Source organism: Perna viridis, chromosome 9 (assembly GCF_037379345.1).
Source record: "Perna viridis isolate PV_CMFRI_1.1 ecotype Kerala chromosome 9, ASM3737934v1, whole genome shotgun sequence".
NCBI lineage: Eukaryota > Metazoa > Mollusca > Bivalvia > Mytilida > Mytilidae > Perna > Perna viridis.
In genome coordinates this window covers 9398086-9405956 of record NC_142453.1, presented here as the reverse complement: position 1 = coordinate 9405956, position 7871 = coordinate 9398086, and the positions used below count along the sequence as shown (strand labels likewise).

The window sequence follows — 7871 nt, the reverse complement described above, 5'->3', positions numbered from 1 at the left end:
GTCTAAGACTATGTACAGGAATCGCTAACATTTATCATCTTACATGTATATCTGAAAATATTTATTATTTACTTGAGATGTTATTCGTGCTTTTGATCCCTAGCTTAGTTCTTAAGTGTCAATCTCTGTAAGAAGCAGGCAGTGGGTGAAACATGGTATGAAAATACACACCGTTTTGAAAGTATAATTTGACTATTTGCAATATCAGAATCAAAGAGAAGATGTTTCTTATTACTTGGTAAATATAGTTGTAATTTCATTGAAATGAACATTTCAAAAGCAGGTAACTCTTTCAAAAATCGCATTTTTTCTAAGGTCTTGTGTACAATTTCTAAACAAATCCAGTGATGCACAGATCATAAGATAATCATTTCAAATGGAGAAATCATCCTTAAGTGAAATTATGTTATCAGATTGGTTGGGTTTTGATATTTTGATATGCATGTTTCTAGTTTCCCATTTTACCCGATTTATACAGAGTTTTACAATTAATATGTACCACTTACCTCTTTTGTTGGCTGGAAAAGACAGAGAATTTAACTTTGCCAAAATTTAGCTTTCATTTAACATTCTTTGAAGCCCATATAAAATTGCCTATGTAATAGATGATTCATGGTCTACGAAAACCCACAAAAAAAACAGCAGGTGCTATATTTGTATGTTTACAATGTTCTACAATAATTTATGAACGTTCGATATATTTTTTTCTCAAAATTGTAACTCCCCTGTGAAAAACTAATACTGGATATGTGACCTGTAAATGATTCTGAAATAGAAATAAATGTGATTAGATGGGTTTTGACATGCATGAATCACCTCCTGTTTGATTCCAGTCAATTTAAGTTTTAGTGTTTCAATTAGATTTAAGATTCTTCTAAAGAACTAATTTCACAGGAATATTGTTCGGGTTAAAAATATTTTAAGGTCGATTGGTTTTGCCTTCCTTTTAATTATTCTTTTGCAGTATGGCAAATTTCTCTTAATCATCCTACAATATCATGCACTTTATTTTTTAATATTAAATATTATTATTTTATGTTATATTATACATTGAGTATATATAATCGATTCCGGATGATTGATTTATATATTATTTGAGTTAAATTTAAAAGATTTACTGTAGTATGATTTATCTATGAGGGCGGAACAATTGTACTTAAACAAAAACAATTTTGCTTTTATAATGCACGTTCAAATTGTTACAGTGGTGATGTCTCGACCATACTTACTAGAACACTCCATCTGTGTCTCCGTCAAAAGATCAGATACCGGATTGTCGTACAAACTGTTTTGAACCATTGATGTTTGAAACCACTTACATATATACAGTGTTAACGTCCCCAAAGCCCCGCCCATTATGTGTTTTGTTCAATTAGAAATAACCTAAATATGCATGGTCAGACTTTTAAAACACATTTGCAACTGAAGATTTAGAAAAGATGCTTAACTTCCACATATTCTCAACCAACTTTATTTTCGCGAGAAATTCCATGTTGTATAGTTTCAATGCCTGTGAATATTATACAGTCTAGTCTGTGCAGAATACAAAAAGAGAAGTAGTAAAAAAAAAGACAAGATGAAGCAAACTTTTGATGTGAATAAAGGACCTCTGTATCCAGTTGTCCAAAACTATTTTCTGCTGGATAAATATTTATCTATTTGATGTCTGGTATAGATTACACTAGTCGTATCCAGTGGATAATTTATCCATATCACAACTCATATGTCATTCCAGAGCTTGCCGAAACTACGCAGACTTTTTGTATCGCGCTAGAACTCTAACAAATAGGCTTCTGGAACAGGGTTATGTTGCTACAAGATTGAAGTCATCACTACAGAGAAGTTTCATGGTCGTCATCATGAACTCTTGGATCGTTATGGAGTATCCATCTGCAACATGAAAACTGATTTATTCTTTGTTGTGTATGTCTGTTTTCCATATCTGGTCTTTGTCCCTGGATTACATTTTTATGATTACCGCTATAACCTTGGTTCCCTTGATTATTCTTATATAGATTGCCGTAGACGTATCCACTGGATACTTATATTAATTGCACTAGACATATCCAGTGAATAAATATTTTTAAAAACCGTGTCCTGATCTCTGGAACGTGTAAATTCATGCAAAACAAAACACTGGCAGCTTAAAGAATAAATTGTATTCCATTGGTAAAAATGCCTACAACAAAGTTTGCATTTGTAAATATATTAAGCAACTCACTAGCTACATAGTGCCTTTCACGCATATTCTGTCCATCACAGACTTCGCATATGTCAGGTCTCATCATATATGGTTCTATAATAAAAATGTTTTTGTTTTTTTTTAAGGAGGCATTTGAAAAATGATTGGCGTCCTCTCTTTCATTTCAATGATCGCTTTTTATACCGTATTGGTATCTTTAAGGGCTTCTTTCAGAGGTGTGTTTTCAGCCTTTGCATTTTATTTGTTTACAAACATCTCTAAAAAGAATGAAACAATATGCAAGATGTAGTATTACAAAATAAAACGATGAATTCAGAAAATTTCAAAAATGTATAAGCTAAAAGTTCTTCCTACATTTACTGCAAACTAGGTTTTATGAGGGTGTCCAGAAAAATACCAGGCAGTGGATGGCACATGATATTTTTTGTAAGAATAAAATGTCCTCCATTACATATTGCAAATGCATCCTTTCTCATGTCGGTTTTTGATTAACTGCAACGGTTGAAGAAAAATGAATTACATGGAAAGCATTGAAATTTGTTGAAAAAGGGAGAAAACTCTTTCATTTTGGGCAAACTTTGATTGCTATGTTAGAGAACTTTAAAATCGTTTATCTGGCCATTTATTTTCGCATTAAAAATCTTTTCACTATTTGACATATATACAGGATTTAAACAACAATCTGTGAGATAAAATTTACCATCTACTAAGCATATCATAGGATCTCCCTGATTTCTACTTAAACAGTATCTTAAATCATTATATTTTCATCTTTTCATCTTTTTTAACTTACTCGTAAATCACTTGAAAATTGTCCTTAGCTGTATCGAAACCAGTGTCATTCATACATTGGTACTCGTCTTGTCGGTTTATTGATCGTCTTAAACATTTACATCAATAATTATTTATTCAAATTGTCTATTTGTAAAATAGAGCGCTTCTAACCACGAGAATATATTCTGCAATATGATTTTTTTTAAAGTGAACGGAAAGGCAAAAAAGATAGTTTTAAATCTTATTCATTTTCAAACAGAAACTCTCCATACAATGTCTCTAAGTTTATGGGTTTTGTTTTTCGCTTTTTGTTTGCCTGTCCCTTCTAAGATATACTTCAATATGTAAGTTAACTTATGGCCTACCCAGATAGCCCTGCCTACGACTGTGTCATTAATCCTATTTATGTCGACATTTATCGAAAACATGAAAGCAAAACGCCTCCTTTTGGAATTCGAATAAAACCTCATTTGGAAGCAATTCATCTGGAGACCAATGCAGTGACACCTGTTGTTACTTCGAAATGCCCTCCATGGGAGCTTCCACATCCTTCTTTCATTTTTGATCTGCGTGAATATAAAAAGTCCGATACCAATCCTTTATTTTTACAACAAAAATTTTCTGAAATTAAAGCTAATTATCCGGATTTTTCGACGGTGTATACAGATGGCTCAAAAGATGGCGATAGCGTTGCATGTGCTGCTGTCCATGGTGACAGAACTGTAACTGAACGGTTGCCATCGAGCGCTTCCATATTCACAGCTGAAGCTCGAGCGATATTGTTAGCACTTAAATTGATTACTCAATCTAATCTGTCACAGTTTATTATTTGTTCTGACTCTTTGAGCTGTCTTTTGGCAATTAAGAATCACAAACTGAAAAACACTCTTATTTTACAAATTTTGTATTTTATTCATCGACTTCGGGAATTTGATAAAGAGATTGTTTTTCTCTGGGTACCCAGTCATGTTGGTATTCAGGGGAATTCAGTTGTAGACAGGGTTGCCAAGAAGGCATTAAATGAAATAATAAAGGACGTTAGTTTGCCATACACCGATTTTAAACCTTTTATAAGAAAATATATTTTAAAGATGTGGCAGAACCGATGGGACGGTCTTGAACACAACAAACTCAATTCCATAAAACCCGATCTAGGCGTTCATCAATCCGGGTCGGGTGATCCTCCACCTGAGTGTATCCCATGTGATTGCCCTTTCTCTATCAAACATGTTCTTCTAGATTGTGTGGATTTGGTAACACCAGGCAAAATTATTTTGACTGCGCCAATATGTTTGATTTGTTCAAGACCGTTTCATCTAAAAACATCATCGATTTCTTGCGGGGCATCGGTTTATTTAATAAAATCTAAATTGGATACCTTCCTTAGTTTTTCAATATTTTAAATGTTTTATCGAATTTATGTTTCTATAAGTATTTTATGTCTTAGGTTGACCTTTTATGTACCTTTTTATATGTAAATAGCTGCTTGTTTTAATTTCATTATTTTATGAAGAGACTTTGATCTTGCTTTTAATATTTCCATTTCATTCAATGTTCTTGCTGTGATATGGCCCTAGTCGCCGAAACGGCATTAAAAGATAACAATCAATCAATCAATCAACCTTCTAAGATATAAGAATACAGTGGCAAATCATCAAGGAAATTAGAGCGAAAGTAAATGCAATATAATCCAGTGATAAACACTAGGAGGGGGCAACAAGCACACACAACAAATAACATGAAACACCAGCCGAGTTGCTCATAAAATGTCGCCCGTACGGGTCCGGTTGTCAAATGAATAGGCCTGCAGCAGCACTTGTCGTAAAAGGCGACAAATAGTGCTCAGAACCCTAGCCAGGGACTAGGACGCATTGCCCACAGTGGTGGGAAAGATGCCACGTTCCTCGCACGTTCAAAAACCCTGCTGTGGTATTCGATAGGAGTAGGAACCTTTGCGCTCCGCCATAGGAGGCTAAATTGCCCGACCCTACCCATCCCCCGCAGTTTTTAGTGGAGTTCATTTACTTTTGTTTCTTTGTATGTATGATTTAAGTTACTTTATGTTCTTTGTTGTGTATATCAGTTTTCCTTGTCTGGTCTTTGTCCCTATATTACCTATTTTGTTTACCGCTATAATCTTGGTTCTCTTGATTACTCTTTTATCTTGTGGCAATCAATATGTGACGACCCCATTATCCTTGTGTCCCATCCTTTTCTTCATTTCATTATCATATGTTCATATATGATATATAGCTGAAATATTGCTGCTCTGGCGTTAAACTCCAATAATCAATCAATTCATCTCCCCTCAAAATCAAATGATTGTCCCCTAATCAATATATATACCAGTTTTAGTTTTCATTTATTTATTAATATATTATTTAAGCTCAACTGACGAAAGACCATGTGAGATATTGCCATCACTTGACGCCCGTCGTCGTCGTTAACAATTTTTCAAGACTCCAATGACACTTGACCAATTTGAACCGCCACAGAGCAACTGGGTTATGTGCCCCATTTTTGTGGAATGGGGAACACCTGCCGTGTATTTTGTATTTACATTAGTATAGGTTTTAATTATTCCAACAATGATTTAAGACATGCATGTTTTGATTAGAAGTTAAGGGTCATTTTTCAAAACATATAATTTAAGTATATTAAAATGTCCTTTATTGTTTGTTTATTGGTGTTATCCTTTTTTTTACTTCGTATTTGTGCGTTGCAGTTCAGATATCACATATATTATCATTCTTTGTCATTCTCCGACTTACAGAGCAATCTTTTAAAGGTGGTTTAGAATTAATGTTGTTTGTCTCGTTTTTGATTAATGTTTGATTCTGAATTTCCGCTGTTGAAATCCGACGACTGATTTGTATTAAATTTGCCTCTTTCGGATACATGAATGTTATTCGATGTTGCAGTGTTTTCGATTTTGTGTTATTACCAAACTACCTATAGTGTTGAGATATTGATTGGTGTTTGTCGCACAAACAGCGATAATTCAGCCATATCCAGACAATGAACTGAAATGCATAAAAAAATAAAAATAAAATGAAGACGAAATGAAAGTCGGATTGGGACACAGGGATAATAGGGCTGACAAATTTTGATTGCAACTATAAGTAGTGAGGGAGTAGGGTCGGGCAGTTAAGCCTCCTGTGGCGGAGACAAAGTTTCCTACTCCTATCGAACACCACAGCAAGGTTCTTTAATGTGGCATCTTTCCCAACACGTTGCACCACTAAGGTGTGCGGTCAAGTTTTCCGTGTTGTGGCCTAATGACTCCAGCATGTAGCCAGAGGTACCCCATTACACACACAACCCTGTTACTCTATAGGCAGAGTGCCCTAGCCCGCAGCCAGGGTTACGAGCACTACTTAGTTGCTTTTTATGACAAGCTTAGCGCTTTTGTGAGCTTATTCATTTGACACCCGGGCCTACATGGGGCGTGTAGAAATAGGTAATCGTAATTTTTTGTATCATTGTTATTACGCATTCATTTTATTAATAAACTTTCTATGCTTTTGAGGGGGAGTTAGGGGCCAATCTCGAAAAACATCATGGTCACGTGGCGAAACTTACAAGTTCTTTACTGGATTTGATAAAACTTACCCTAGCACAAAAAATTGTCCGACTCTTTCAATACAGTAAAGTTGAAAACTCGTTTCACCTTCAGACTTTATGATGAAGCTTGGATCTCCAGTTGAATAATTAACAAATTCGTTGCCAGTATCAGTTTCAAAATAAGACCTATGCTGTCGAGCACAAGGGAAATTACACCGCGAATATTCTAAAAATGTAATAAACCTGTTCAATCAAAACCTACCAATGTTTTTTACTTTTTGTTTAAATTTGCAATTCAGTTTGCTAAGGTCGGACAATTTAGCCTCCTGTGGCGGAGCGCAAAGGTTCCTATGTCTGAGAGAAATGCAATCGTCATTATTAAATCGTTCGAAATGATGTTTGGTTTTCTTTTGGTAAATATCCATGATTTCTAAATACACTTTATGTATCTATGAAGTCACCATTAAACTTATACTTCATAATTGTTGTTTACGTTCTTAAAATACTCAGGGTTATATATTTACAAAGAAAACTTGTATACACCTAACAAAGTCTCAAGGAGGTAGACGTAGGTTGAGGGACATAACTCATGAAATCAGTAATATGTTTATTTTATATTCAATTTCACCATAGCTTTTTAGGATTTCCTTTGAAACAGAATGAAATCAGTCCAAGTTACTTTGATGCTTTAATAAAATTGATGAAAATGGTAAATACAAACATTCCAATGATTTGTAAGAGTTATGTCCCTTACTCTAGGTCTACCTCTTTCAATTAAATAACCTACTTTATATATGTATACATATTGTCTTATTTCCCAAACAATCTTGACAATAAAATTTCACAACAATCAGTCTTTCCATTTTTAAATTATTGGAAGATCGTTACAATCAAATAACATACCTGAAATATGTGGATAGGCACATGTTTTCAAAATGAACATGGCAATTAAATCATACACCAAGATAAGTATGTCCATGTTCATAAGTATTGGAAGATCATGTATTTACTGCCACATACTAATAGATTGCATTCGCTTTTAATCTTCTCAATACTTTCACCACCCAAAAACAGTACATATTTTTTTCTTTTGATTTAAAGACATTTTTTAAGTATGGGTCTATTTAAAAATCATGCGGGGAAATTCATCACATCTAAAGATTATCGATGAGTTTGTTACGTTCTTTAAAATACTTATTATCGTGTTCAGTTCCTTGGATCTACCATACTTTTTCTGCAGTAGAATGCAACCAAATGTTAAGGGCAAAATATCTCCAATAAAAATCTTTCATTTGAACTCTTATTTTTGAATATAGTTTCTAAGAGGCGT

At 34.1% G+C, this 7871-nt stretch overlaps 1 long non-coding RNA gene across 1 annotated transcript; it reads right to left on the bottom strand.

Annotated features, from left to right (window-relative positions):
- Positions 1-299: 299 nt before the first annotated feature.
- Positions 300-7595, bottom strand: LOC148606594 (uncharacterized). The gene is made up of 3 exons (XR_015915171.1): positions 7445-7595; positions 2222-2296; positions 300-518 (listed from the first exon to the last, which is right to left on the bottom strand). It is a non-coding gene; the product is annotated as an uncharacterized LOC148606594 (long non-coding RNA).
- Positions 7596-7871: the final 276 nt, after the last annotated feature.